Source organism: Dermacentor silvarum, chromosome 7 (genome assembly GCF_013339745.2).
Source record: "Dermacentor silvarum isolate Dsil-2018 chromosome 7, BIME_Dsil_1.4, whole genome shotgun sequence".
Lineage (NCBI taxonomy): Eukaryota > Metazoa > Arthropoda > Arachnida > Ixodida > Ixodidae > Dermacentor > Dermacentor silvarum.
Window position 1 is genome coordinate 70,639,908 of NC_051160.1, and position 14,422 is coordinate 70,654,329.

At 45.1% G+C, this 14,422-nt stretch overlaps 1 long non-coding RNA gene across 1 annotated transcript in view; it reads right to left on the reverse strand.

The window, feature by feature from the left end:
- Positions 1-10,060, reverse strand: part of LOC119458184 (uncharacterized) — a 29,185-nt gene extending 19,125 nt beyond the window's left edge. The window contains exons 1-3 of the long non-coding RNA XR_007467891.1: positions 9,909-10,060; positions 496-629; positions 321-426 (exon numbers count right to left, since the gene is read on the reverse strand). This is a non-coding gene — a long non-coding RNA (uncharacterized LOC119458184). The remainder of the gene's footprint in view (positions 1-320; positions 427-495; positions 630-9,908) is intronic.
- Positions 10,061-14,422: the final 4,362 nt, after the last annotated feature.

The following is a 14,422-nucleotide window of genomic DNA, read 5'->3' on the forward strand; positions in this document are numbered from 1 at the left end:
CACTTCGTCGACGGATGTCACACGACCTGACGATTCATTTGGTCTCCGACTAGACTATTCAGCTACGCTTCAGTGAAAAGTTCTCGTCACACCCTGATGGCCAGCGAGATTGCCTTGACGCTCAACTTGACCACCACCTCTCTTAGGTCGTTTGCCACCAGGATATGGTCAGTTATTCTACCACCTGTCATTTTGTTCTTCCCGTATAAGAGGCAGTCATTCAATTAGCATTAACGTTTGTGACCATTCGTGGCCATCTTGGCATGAAGGTATTCGTATGTTTTATATGCAGAAATAATGATGTAGGTCGCTATACACACTCACCTTCGGTAGTCATATATTCTCATTGCATCGTACTTGGAATTATTTGGCGGATATTGACTCTCGTAGACAAAAAACATGCCTAGCCGCTTGTTTATGGTTTTCCTATTCAACATAATAATTAATACGGTGCATTAATCAGATGCATAGATACTTCAAAAAGTAAGACCTTACTTGCTGTTGTTGACGAACTGTCTGCTAAATATAGTTGAATTTTCCTCCACTTTAGTGTGGTTGTCCATTCTGCATGTCACTGTTCCCGGCTCTGTCGTATTGTAAACCCATACTACCTTGCTTGTATTCAGAAACTGCAAAAATAAAAATCAGGCACATTGCATTAAAGTTATATTGCACATTTATAATGATATAGGCGATATTTTGCGTAAGAGCGCATATTTCTAACAATGCCACGAGTTCATTTGGCCTGAGCAGTTCTTGTTGCTTAGGCGAGTCACCTCAACGAAACTTTTAGACAGTCATTACGTTGCAGTGTTCGATACCATTTGGCATCATTGCTCCCTAGGACGCTCTGATATAAGGAACTACCCTGGAGTCTATGGATGCTTTTCCTTGCAAAGATTGCAGGCCATGAAGGCGGCGTTGCCTCAGGCATTGGTCAAACAACAACAAAGTAGATGATCGCTTTTGATTAAAACGACAATTGTATATTTGAGTGTGCTGATTGCATGGTTCACATAACTTGAGGCAATAAAAACTAACAATGGCAGAAATTTGAGTTGCATATTGGGGCTCCACGCATATTTCTCAGGTTTTGTCTTCAAGAGGCTAACCTTAAACATCTCGAAAATTGTACAACAGCAGGTTTGCTTCACCAGACAAAACGTCGTGAAGCCGCATTAGGTTCTTCATGTCGCACTTCAGGTTTGGATCTTGTAGGTTTTTTTTTTCTCTTTTGTACAATAACTATTTACTAGAGCTGAGTGCATCGTCATGATCACGTTAACGTACGCTGCCTTATTGCTCCGCCATTGAGGGAACTTGATCACGTGATTTCCTATATTGAGAATGCGGAAGTATGGCGAGCATTAGGCCGCCATCAATCTCGGCTCTTTTTCGTACGCCGCTTTCACTCTCACCTGCGGCATATGGCGTGCTGGCCGTGACCTTATAAATCTTGCAGTTTATTGGGAGCATCGCGGAGACGGCGACGCCGACAGGAATGATGACATCATTAAAGCTTTGCCTGTGGTGGCTCTAAAATTGCTATCGTAATAAAATAAAATGTTGTGTAGAAACAATCAGGGGCAGAAATCACTTCTTATCTTTCACAAACCCTGTTTTTCACAAACACTTACACAAACCCTTTCACAAAGATGCATATAGCCAGGGCATTTGTGCCGCAGCCTGTTAAAGCGTCGGGTTTGTATCACTGGGGAACACTTGCGACGTGGGCTCTATTCCAGCCAGTATCAAAGAAATTTAAACTATCTTCTTGGTCATTGTAGAGCCGCACATTCCCATTAGCTCATACCTAGTTACCGAAGTTGGCGTCAAAGATGTTCATTGAAGAGCAGGAAAACGCCCGCTTCCGCATACCTAGTGACTCAAGTAGGTATTATAGAGGTTTGAGGAACACCTGCTCAGGCCGAGTGGCACATACCTAGCGCTCTAAGTCAGCGTCAAACAGTTTCTTCGAACTGTGGTACCTACCCGGTCCCGCATTTATAGTAGCATACGTCGGTGTGAAAGGGGTTTCAGCTAACTATGGCAAAACTTAAAAAAAAATCTCATATGATTTACAGAAATGTAACGAATGTAAGATTGTTCGCTCTCCTCTTGCGCAACTCGAAGTGTTTTAGGGGCGAAGCTCCTTATAGCGGCACCCGTTCCGTCCCCGTCGTCGTAGTAGTAGTGTGTAACCAGTCTGAGAAAAATGAGAAAAAAAATTCCGAAGTTGTGTCCGTAGCGCGGAATCGAACCAGGGACCCCTCGCTTCCGAGCGCGCGGCGTTAGCCCACTACGCCACGAAGCGAACATGGACACACGCACCACGATGGCAATAAATACGCAACATTAACGAAAGGCCGCGTTTCTAGCGCGTTTCTAACGCGTTTGTGCTAGCGCGTTACGGCCCGTGTAAGAAGCTGGTGTAAGACGCTGTGGCCTCTCCGCCTTACCTTCAACGCATTTCGAACGCGCTGCCCAAAGCGGTGGCAAATCAAGTTCAAGTCGAGGAGCGTTTACGAATACGGGGGGTATACTCTCTCAGCAGTCATGTCATGGCGTCGGCAAACGCGGTGCACGTTCCGGCATGTGTAAATGGCTGCGTAAGACGCTGTGGCCGCTCCCCTTACTAGAGAGTACTGCGCGTTTCTAACGCGTTTGTGCTAGCGTCCCCTTGAGCGGGAGATCCGATGATTCCCTCCGGAGCTTCGCCCACTGATCATCATTCACCCCGTGGATATGCTGTGATTTTTTTTATTGTAAAAAGGCCCCTTGAGCGAAAAAGCCTGGCGGCTGTCGTCTGTCGCTGCGAAACGGCTGGTGAATTCGCACTGGCTGCAACCGCACGTCTCGAGCGCACCTCATCGGAACAGAGCGGGAAAAAGGGAACACCTGGTGAGGCGTAAGCGCGCCAGGTGAGTATCAGGGCATAGGAACCGCCGCGACACCCCGTCGCCCTCGCTCTCGAAGCCTGTGTTATCCGCGCGTTTCTTGTCCTGCGCACTGCTTTCGCCTGTGTCTAAGTGCGCCTCTGTAAGGCCAAATCAAAACGCACCAAGCGTTTCAATGCCATCGCTTGCCCGCGAGGATGATGATGATGATGGTGATGATTTATTGGCATCCCCTTTGAAACGAGGCGGCGACAAATAGTCACCTAGCCTGCTTGATTTATTCAGGTATACTATACATGTTCTTTATCTAGCATTTTATTGCGATAGCAATTATGGACACTTCAAGGCAGATTTCTGCCGTCGGCGTCGCCAGTCGTCGTCGCGGTCGCCGTTGCCGTGAGGTTCCGTATGACGTGAATGGAGATGAAATCGTCGCCGCGCGCCGTCGAACGCTGTATGTGCGAGTGAAAGGGCGCGAGGGACGCGCTCTTTCACGGGGAGTGAACCCACGGCTGAGAACAAACGCGCGTTCTGCGCCGTGCTTCCTTAAGGGCTGCAGAAGTAGGCGTCTCTTTCCTCCTTTACAATCACCATATATGTAGAGCAAACGCGCCTTCTTCCGACGCGCGAAAGACGGTGGGGGGGGGGGGGGGGGGAGGGAAGGGAGGTGACTTTTAGCTGCGGCACCAAGTGCCTATTTATAATCAGAGGCTCCGGCAACAGTCAGCAACGCCGCACGCATTTTGAGCGAACGCGGGCAAAACGCCGACGGCGTCGACATTAGTTCTGCGTGTTGCCGGTGCTGCTGCATGTTCAAGTTTATACAGCTGATAAAGCTACTATCATTACTCCGTATAGCTCTCTACAAATTTGCTATATCGCAATTGATGCTTCGCCTTTCAGGTGAAACTGCGACCACTTTTTTGTATACCTCTCATTATTCTTTTCCTTTTTCAAAAATTTACCTTGTACCGCTACCTATGATTTTAAGAGATCAGGTCGTATCCATCTTTCCCTGCTTTTTTTCCACCAGTATTCTAGTCGCCTCTTGCTTATCTCTACGGCTGATCTGTTGATGTTTCCTTCCACTTTAAACCCAAGCGCTTCTGGGAGTTGCATGTTACCTACGGTTCTCGCTGGGTGGATCCCGTCGCACTTCATTAGGATGTGCTGAGTGGTCTCTGGATCTTTACTGCAGCATGCACATGCCTCATCTAGTTCCGAATATTTGTTCCGGCATGTTTTGGTCCTTAGGCAACCGGCTCGAGCCTCAAATAGCAAAGCACTGCCCTTTGTGTTATCGTACAAATTTTCCCTTCTAATTTCTTTCTTCTCATTCTTGTAAATCTCCATTGTCCTTTTTGTTTCCCTTCTTTGCGTCCAATTAACGGTCTCTATTTCTGTCACTTTCTTTCTGATGACTCGTGGTTGTCTATTTACACTTTCGATTATCCTGTACTTGGTTGCCAACTTCCTTGACCTCTTCCTCCAGGTGATCATAATTCGAAGCGCCATTCAGCGGCGTTCAACACTATTGCTTTTATTGCGATAGCATTTATATGGACACTCAAAAGCAGATTTCTGCCGTCGGCGTCACCGTCGCCGTCGCCGTGAGGTTCCGTATGACGTCAATGGAGATGAAATCGTCGCCGCGCGCCGAACGCTGTATGTGCGAGTGAAAGGGCGCGAGGGGCGCGCGCTTTCACGGGGAGTGAACGCACGGCGGAGAACAAACGCGCGTTCTGCGCCGTGCTCCCTTAAGGGCTGCAGAAGTAGGCGTCTCTTTCCTCCTTTACAATCACCATATATGTAGAGCAAACGCGCCTTCTTCCGACGCGCGAGAGGCCGTGGGGGAGGGGGAGAGGGGGGAGGGGGAGGGAAGGGAGGCGTCGTTTAGCTGCGGCACCAAGTACGTATTTATATCGGAGGCTCCGGCAACAGTCACCAACGCCGCACGCATTTTGAGCGAACGCGGGCAAAACGCCGACGGCGTCGACAACAGTTCTGCGTGTTGCCGGTGCTGCTGCATGTCCAAGTTTATACAGCTGATAAAGCTAATATCATTACTCCGTATAGCTCTCTACAAATTTTCTATCGCAATTGATGCTTCGCCTTTCAGGTGAAACTGCGACAACTTTTTTATTTCATACACTTCTTTTATACGCTCCTGACGTGGCGCCACGTGCTCCAAATTGATAATTACCATAAGGTATTAAACTTATAATATTTTGCGATGCTTTCGCATTTATCCAAGTAGGATACATAAGTGCCCTTGAGTTTTTGAAATATCACGCGCTTCATTTGCAGCCTGGAAAAAATTAATACCATGGCAGCTACCAGCATAGAAGGAAATTATTGGGATATTTTTCAATAGGCTATACAACTTTTGCATTGAAGATTTTCGGTACATATTCAAAGCTTTAAAAGTTGGTTAATCAGGAGTTATTAATTCATTATTTAAGCTCATAGCAAGAAAATCGCGTAACTTGCACGGGAGGCGCAATGATAAAGAGACAGTGGAGCTTGATGGGCACCTAGCTAGTCATGGCTCTTGGGCTAGCTAACACTATCAAGTCATCCCCAGCATTTTCCGAAATTTATTGATTATTGATCGATTATCAATTAGCTACTGATTTGTTATCGATTGCCTATCGCAAGGTAGTGACCACGTATTTGCGCTAGGCTAATCACTACCAAGTCAGCGCCGTCGCTTGGTTAAGGCTCCCTGGGCTCTCTGTGCAGGATCAGCTCGACGCTGGTGATTGCATTCTTGTTTGGCCAAGCGGCGTGATTCCCAGAAGCGGCCTCTTCCTCGGGAGTACGGTTCTTCCTCGGTCTCCCCATGGCTGCTACTACTGCCCGCACACTAGCAACCCCGCCTTCACAACTGCTACACGGAACGTTTATAGCAAGCAGAGCAGCCTTGCGCAGCTATCGAACAGCTGGTATGGGGTTGCTGGGCAACGCAGTGACGCCATAGCTCGGTGAGGTTTTTCGGCTCGCGGCACAGATTACGGCCGGCTTAAAGAGCTACACTGTTAAAACGTACTTTTACCTTGAGTTGCTCAAGAGGGCAGCGAACAGTACCAAGTTAGTTGCATTCTTGTAATTGGCGCGTTTATTTTTTAAAACTTGGCCCTACTTAGTTGAAGCATCCTGTATGTACACATTGCCGCATACTACAGTGGCTTTGGTGACAGGTTCCTCGGGTGTGAGTTGTTAAACTCAGGCAGAGCCTCAGTTCAGTAAAGACAAATCCATTTTTTCCAAAAACAAAATTGTTATTCATTGCAAGAAAAAGAAAAACAAGAGAACACTAAATAAACAGCACACAGAAAGTACAAGAAAAAGTACAACTAGCTACGTTAGTCCACGAGCGAAGTTCAAACTACTTTCGGTCTATAACTAAGAAAGAAAAAAGTGAATCGTCTAAAGTCCTAATTACTCGGACAGTTCGTTGACAGCATGCACTGGCACTTGCGTTGACGGCGGTAGTGGTGTTGCTCGCAGAGCAGAAGTCTCAACCCCTTCCTCGCGCGGTGCTTTCCCGCTGTGCAGCTTTCGCGTCGGAGATTGAGTCGCCAGTTCCCCTTGCGCCCCGTCGCAAGATACGCATTTGGTGCCGCAGCTAAACGTCGCCTCCCCTCCGTCCCTCCCGTCCCCCCACAGCCTTTCGCGCGAAGGAAGAAGTCGCGTTTGCTCTCCGGCGTGCGTTCGCTCCCCGTGAAAGCGCGCGTCCCTCGCGCGATTTCACTCGCACATACAGCATACGGCCAATCAGAGTTTTTTTACTACACCCGGACGCGACCATCGAAGACTGAGCCCTTAACAGCCTCCCCGTAAAAAATAAGCTGCCCTTGTTGCAAGTGCCAAATTTTGCGAAATTATATTGTGGAAAAAAATTTGAAGTTATCCTGACTCTATAAAAAGTGTAGCTCTGTTCGCGTACCTATTCGCACGCTTTCGGCCCTTCATCTTACCGACGGCGCCTCCACATTAGACGAAACTAATAGGACGTTGCATCAAAGCTAAGGCAAAGTAGCTACAAATGTCAACTGATCTGCTTCATGACGATTGTTGCTTGCTGTGAGAAAACAGGTCGAAAAGCGATAATTATGCACTCATAATATTCAGCGCTTTCGCTTCATGACACGGCGACAAAGTTCTGAGCTTCAAGAAGGTTTTGCGGTGGCCTTACGGCATTCGTAATTACGGAATTCCGTGGTACCAACAGCAAGGATATCAAAGGCCGTGCTTATGCCGTCCTTCGGGCACCTGAAGACCGGAAACGTCATAGCTGCCCGCTGTGAACATATCTTTAACTATAAAAGCAATACTACTTGACAAGAATAGCTTTCCGCATTGTCTTGCACTGGGCGCTATGAATAAATTTTTTGCCTTTGAAAGCGCCAAGTACTATAAGATGTACTCGTGGAAAATGCAATAACCATATAACTTGACCTATCGGATAATATTGTTTAAAATTTTTATTGCATTTGGCGGAAAAAGTCGTCTTCATAACAATATTTTCTTGAAAAATAAAATTATACAGCCCCTAACAGCATAAATAAATTAGGCCGTGGGTCTTGTAAGGTTCTTTTTCAACTTCGGCCATAGGGTACATTCCTCCCTCTAAGTTCCGTCCCAAAAAAGGGTATGCGCGCACAAAGGCCCGCCACACCTAGTCACCGAGAGGGAATTCTTGGTTTCATTCAACCCACGCAAGGTAAAGGGTTCGGCAGTTCATGGTTCGGCGATAATCAAGGTGAGCTGGTGAATGGAGAGAATGTCACAAGCCTCTCTCACGCATATATCCACAAGTTTGCAAGTGGTTCGAGTCTAGCCAAAGAAGGACCATCGTCATCGATCTCATTTCCTTTGCCACGCCAGCATGGTAAGGCCTGCTGTGATGTAGGGGCGTTGGGTCGTGCTTTGTAGCAGCAATGTAGATATTTTTGCTGCTGCTAAGCTTATGCTGTGTTGTTATTATGCTGTGCTGTGCTGTGCGTAATTACTGAAATAGCCAACCAGCACCATGCTTGCCAAGGTCACGGCGTTTTCTTCGTTCCATGGTGTGAACGTTTTTACAACTTCTCTACCAGCTGCGATGCAGTGTCGTGTCGAGTGATAGTAATTTTATATTGGCACTGTCCGGTATTTTGAACTGCGCACTGCACTAGTAGTGAACAGCTGTTAGAGACAGCGCCGCGCCGAATTTTAGTAAAAGGTATGTGTTTTACATCAATCTTCATTTACATATTTTGTGTATTTTCAGTTTCCTATACCGTATTTTGGCAGGTTGTTACGAGCGCGAACTGTAATGACGTGAAATGTGTTAAAAAGATTTTCTTACATACATGAACTAGGCCGCGTTATGCGGTTTGCGTGAAGTGACTATAAACACGACACTTACAAACACTAGGTTTTGACAGAGGTTGCGATGACCTAATTTGTGGTAAATAATGCCTGATCATAAACCCCTTCTTTTCTCTTTCCTGCTCAAGCTGTACAGGATGAGAGGTCATGAAATATTTAGCTTATAGTTTAACGCCAGCAAGCTTACATCTTTATGTTTTTTTTTGTCTTACTTGGTTAAAGCACACATCTTAGTATCGGACGGTAATGCACAGCGGACTGCTACTCACTTCCTTTTTGTTTCAGGACACAACACCCAGAATCTCACAGCAACAAGCTCCCAAAAAGAAACATATCCATTATAGCTAAGGTGCAAGTGCCATTAACACCCAACATGCTGAAGTAACTTCGCATAACTACAGCCTCATGCCTGCTGTTGCCAAGTTCGGCTGATTGAATAATGTAATAAATGTCTGATGCAATCTTCGCAACCTTTTCAATTTATCACGCCTTTATTTTCAGTAGCTCCTTTCCCACCCTGTGGCTTCAGCTGCACAGCGCGTCAAGAGCTTAGATAATTTATCAATGATCCAGTAAGATCCCATTAACGTATATATAAGGCGACTCTATGTTAATAGCGCCCAATAAGTGAAATGAATAGTTGCGGCTCTGAGCATTATAAGGTGGTATGCTGGTGTGCTGGGTGATCTAGAGTTATAAATTTCAGGGTTAGTATAAATTTATAAGCAGCGTTGCACATGTTTTTATTCAAATACTGTGACCAATTGTGGACAATGTTTCTAGACCATCCAAACGGAAAATGTTGGTAGGAGGTGTGAAATAATTGACAAAGTCATGATGAGGCCTAAAAATATTTGTAGAATGCTGGTAGGATGTTGACGAAGTCTACACACATGCTTATATGTGTGTAGACTTCGTTCCCTCAACAACACAGTTCTGTTCCCTCAACACAGCAGCCCGGTGCATTACCCATTCGACGATACGCTACCAAGTGACCCTGGTAGGCGGGAGAGCGGCTAGATAAATGTATAGATACATAGAGCTACGAAACGTGCAGGAAATACCGAAATAATGCTAACGCAACAAAATATCAAATTATTATTTTCATTATAGTTCCTTGAAGTGCTTCTTTGAAGTAAAAATAAAAATTCTCATAACCTGTCTGAGCCATTATTATTGCTTTAAACCTCTTCAACACACTAGTGATCGCACTTTAATCTATGTGTCGCGCTAAACGTTCTGTGACTGCTGCGTCTTGAAAGGAATCTTTCAGAACATAAAATGACTGAAAATGCGCACATCTCTAGCGGTAAGGAAAGTGTTAAAGGTAATGATTAAGTTAAGGTTAAGCGAGAAATGAGAGCAGTGCCACAAATTGTAATGTTCCAACCAAGACAGAAGATCACAGGAGGTTAGAGTTTTGAAGTGATTAAATATATTCGAATATAGGATGTCGCGGGAGCGTGCGTTGTGTTAAGCGGACGTTTTCGTCGAAGGAGTTGCTGCCCTTTTGAAGGCAACAAAACGTTGCCTGCCATGGTATTGGTTGCTTGACACCATAAATTTTTACAGGGTTCACCACTCGCAGTACAACGCAGAAATTTGCGAATAATTTGGTATAAAAAACAGTATCACCTTTGCTATGTCGATGTTCGTGAAGTCGAAAGCTTCCTCTTCAGTCGATACTGCACTTGCAAGCACAACGGCAAGTATTACTACCGAAAGAAATGTTTTGGTGGCCATAGTGATGTAGATGTACTCCTTCGGAACTGTTTCGGCATGAACATGTTTTCTTTTATATGCGGATGCACGGTTGACTACACCAGGATTGACATATTGCTGTCAGCGGAAATGCGTTCTCATTGACATTTGAACGGTGGGAGACGTGGCTACTTTTTGTGTATTTTGGCCTGGCAGCAAAAGTTCATAGATCCCAAGTGAACCCACGCTTCCGCGTTGTAAAGGTTGTGAGCGTTTAATAACATGTTCCTTGAATTACATGAGGCCAGGTTTTGAAAGTAGGCCCGCTGCACAGTTTTTGTTTTTGGTGTCATAATTGCGCCGCAATACGCCAGCCTCTAAATGTATGCCGTCGCAGGCAAACATTCAGAGAATGACGTATTGCAGAGAAACAATGAGGCAAGCGGGAAGAACCCTTTATTTTTCAGGGCTCACGAAATGAAAAGCTGCATTTTAGGGCTAACGAACGCACATACTTACATTTGCAGCGTTTGGACTTGGTTTGCTGTCGACGCAATTTTGGCTCGGACACATAGATCAAGGTCCGCGTCACCTTTAGTGACCATATTCTTAGCGACATGGCATATAACTCTGGAGTAATTCCACATATTGGACATTCCACCTTAAACTGTTCCTGTCGTGTTTCATTACGTGAGCAATCTACTTCCTTCAGCGGAGCACTACCTGTATTTTCCATAGCTGTGGCCACCCTGTCACGGAATAATTTCACTCACTGAGACCCACACAGACCCACGAGTATAATGGTGAATCAGCCGCGTCTAATAGAATTTTCGTGATACTGAATCCAAGTGTGCCTGTGTATGACCCCGAGTGGGACAGGTTGAATAAAGTTATGGTTAATCTGAGTCCGAGTAAAGGGCCGGAGGCCCTAAGGAAAAAATGTATTATGTGTGTGCGCGTGAGTTTCTTCCGCTTATTTTGCCACTCCATGTCAGTAACATGGGAGACTGAGGACCAAGTGCATACACCGAATCTGTTTTCCACACTGAACCGGAACGAAATTCGATTATACTGAAAAAGAACAGAACGGGCACTTTTTTTCAGCTGGACAATCTTGAAATGATACGAAGAGGTCACCGGTGGGCAATATTATTACAACGGTAAGCGCCACGTACTTGGTGATGTGTTGATAGTTACGCGTCGGTGCGTGTGTGTGCGCGCGCGTGTGCTTGTGTGTTGGTACGTACTAGGAATAGCGTTATTGGCACTGGCGTAGGCTGCGAAAAGTATAGTTCGTTTTTTCTTCTTTTTCTATCTCTGCCTTTTCGAACAAGCTGCTCATCACTGCAAAGGATACGGAAGTGAAAGCATGTGAGTGGTGTGTACTTGGGAAGGGCGCTCTGAAAGACTTGCACGCTGTTGTCGCAGGAAGCGCACGGAATGCAAATCAGTTGAGTAGCTGAAGTACACTTCACGGGGATTTGGCTGCAAAATTGACTAGTGTGCAGCGTACGTTTTCAAACTTTGATTCAATAGACATATTACCTCAGGCTTAGTGGCTCGAAAAGGCACCAATGCTCAATAAGCAGACTTAAGCTCATTAACGATCATCTAGATTATGTTTCATATTTAGTTTCGCAAACTCTGAAAATGATGTGGTGACATGTGTAAGACAGACCGGCTAACTCACGTGTGCATGTTGGTGTAATGGGGTTCATTTACATTCAGACTGAGTAGGCAGGTGTACGTGCGAAGAGCTACGCATGCTTGTTGATGAGCGCAAGTGTACCGTAGTGTGAGCTTCGGTCAGTGCTGACAAGCTTGAATGGGAACATGAGGGAGTGCCGATCGCTATAAATGGACGTGAGTATCAACGAATACAACTGAGTGTGAATGGACGCCATGACGATCGTGAATGTCGACGAGTAGATGGATGTGTGAGAAGGCGAGTGTTCCTCTGTATGGCGTGGCAACGCATCTGACAAGATGTGCGCTTGAATGTGACTTAGAAGGGAGCTATGACCGGGCTCTGATTTAGTGATCATTTTAGTCAGCTTGCGATTCAGATGAGTTAGAAACCTGTGAGATCGAATCAAAATAAGTCGCTGATTCCATGAGTTCGCATAGTGTATGGACCCATAAATCCGATAATATGAGTGCGTGTGTAATTCCTTGAGTTTGAGAGAGCCCGATTGAGAGTGAATCCTCGGGCGTACGCGGGTTTGCCTGAGTCTGACTCTAATGATTCTGAGCAGGAATGAACCTGGCTCAGTCCACTCTTGACGAGTCAGTGCAAGTGAACTAAGCTGAGTAGAAATTTCGGGAGTCTCAGTCAGAGTGAGCGCGGCTGAGTTATTTAGGGTGTTTCTTTGTGCGTGTGAGCCCGGCTCCGCAGAATTTTGGGGAGTCTGAGTGAAGGTGGCCGGCTAAGTAAAATATTGTTGTCTCAGTTTGAGTGGGACCAGTTGAACATAATACTGCGGAGTGTGCGTTTGCGTTAGTCAAACACAAAAGTATATTTTGTGATTCGAGTGAGTTTTGTTTTTTGGCGACCTATGGATACCTTGCTTTGCTTAGAAGTGATAAGTCTGGGCGGTGTCTCTCGATCTGATCACTCTATCGATACATTTGCATGAAATGTAATATTTTTGCAAATAAGGTTAGCATTACTTACAATTCTTGTTAAAATGCAGCGCGAACTTTCATTTCAAATAAACTATGCCGATAATCACACTGTCTGACACCTATCTCTAAATTGCCGGCTAATTGCTTATATATATATATATATATATATATATATATATATTGTTACAGATTTAGACAATCTCACTGTCAGTGCCACACATACCATATTTTAACCATTACCTCCTTAATGCTCCGAAAACAACTACCAACTCGATTTTATGGATTTTTAATACCACATAGTGTTTTCACGGTGTAACTGCACCATAATATTTTACTGTATGGAGTCTTCACAGTTCGAATGTTGCGATGCTGGGCTTTATAAAGTACTCTGTGCCTAGATTTGAAGAAAAAAAACATAATGCAGGTTCTGAAACGCGTGCTTCAGTTTGAAAATTATTAAAATGAAAGGGCTAACATAGTGTGGTCACACAAAACTTTTCTACAGGCCTGCTTACCCTTCTGATGGAAAAATTAACATTTTAGGGGCAGATTCTTGGTTTTGGAGGTGGTTTACCATTCAAGTTTGTGAGATATGACTTCGAAGGGTAAATAGGAATAGCTTTGGTGTTGCATTTCAAGGAACACGCTATGCTGATATATTAATACATATGAACGCAGAATATTTTACGACAGATGTATGCGCAAAAGAGTAAAGCATTCAAAATTAAAAAATAATGTCCGCGGTTTTATGTGCCAAAATTATGGTTTAATTATAAGGCACTCCTAAGTGGCTGACTAAGAAATAATTTTGACGACCGGGGGATCATTACCGTGCACCGAATCCACGGAACTGAGGTGTTTGTGCATTTTACTGCTATCGAAATGCGGATGCCAAGGCTGGAATTTCCTCCTGCGACCTCGTGCTTAACAGCGAAATGCCATAGCCGCTAAGCCACCACGGCGGGTAAGAATAAAGCATTCAAGATTTCGGTTAATGGTGGTTGAAGCAGTTAAAATAAAGGCGACCTCTTCTATTATGATAGCCAATTTCTCGCAATTATATTTATTTTTCTAGACTTGCTTGATAAATTTTTTTGAAGTTTCTCAATAATGACGAGGTGGGTTGCCTGCCTGTCCGCATTGCCTGCCAAGGCAGTGCTCAGCAGGCAGCGCGGAGGGAGATATACTTCTTCATTGAGCGCCGACAGAGAAAATGTCGGTCTCTGACGATATCACAACAGAGACCACAAACATAATGACGAAGTTGAGTAAGCGCCCTGACATTGGCTAATAATTGGCTCATCGGCGCAATTCACTGGAGCTGGGCTTGAATTAATGTGTCACTGTTATATACAATGACATATTCCATTAACGGGTGCTGCGTCACGCACAGAGAGCACCGAGGCCAAAAACTTGAGCATCCATTTGGACTTCCATAAGGCTTATCAACTGCATTGGGGACGCAAATGGCGTGCTCTCATTTTTCTGAATGCGCGATCAAACAGTTTTTTGATCTTCACAGATCTACATTGGTTTTGTTACGCATACTGCTCGACAACTGTTCCGTTCTGTGCGCGGTTCTAGATGGATAGATCTATCTATGTTTGCACGTTTGTGTCTACGTACGTTTCTATATTTTATCTGACCCTTTTCCCGCTTGCCTTGGAGAATGGGTTTTCAGTGGTTGAATGGGTTGACCATCGGGCTGGTATGCTGAGGTGACAGGTTTCGAAACAATCCATCGGACCAACTTGTGCCACTGAGTATTTGGCAATTGGAACATACCTGCCGCTCTTTAATGAACCAATTTCACGCTGATCACT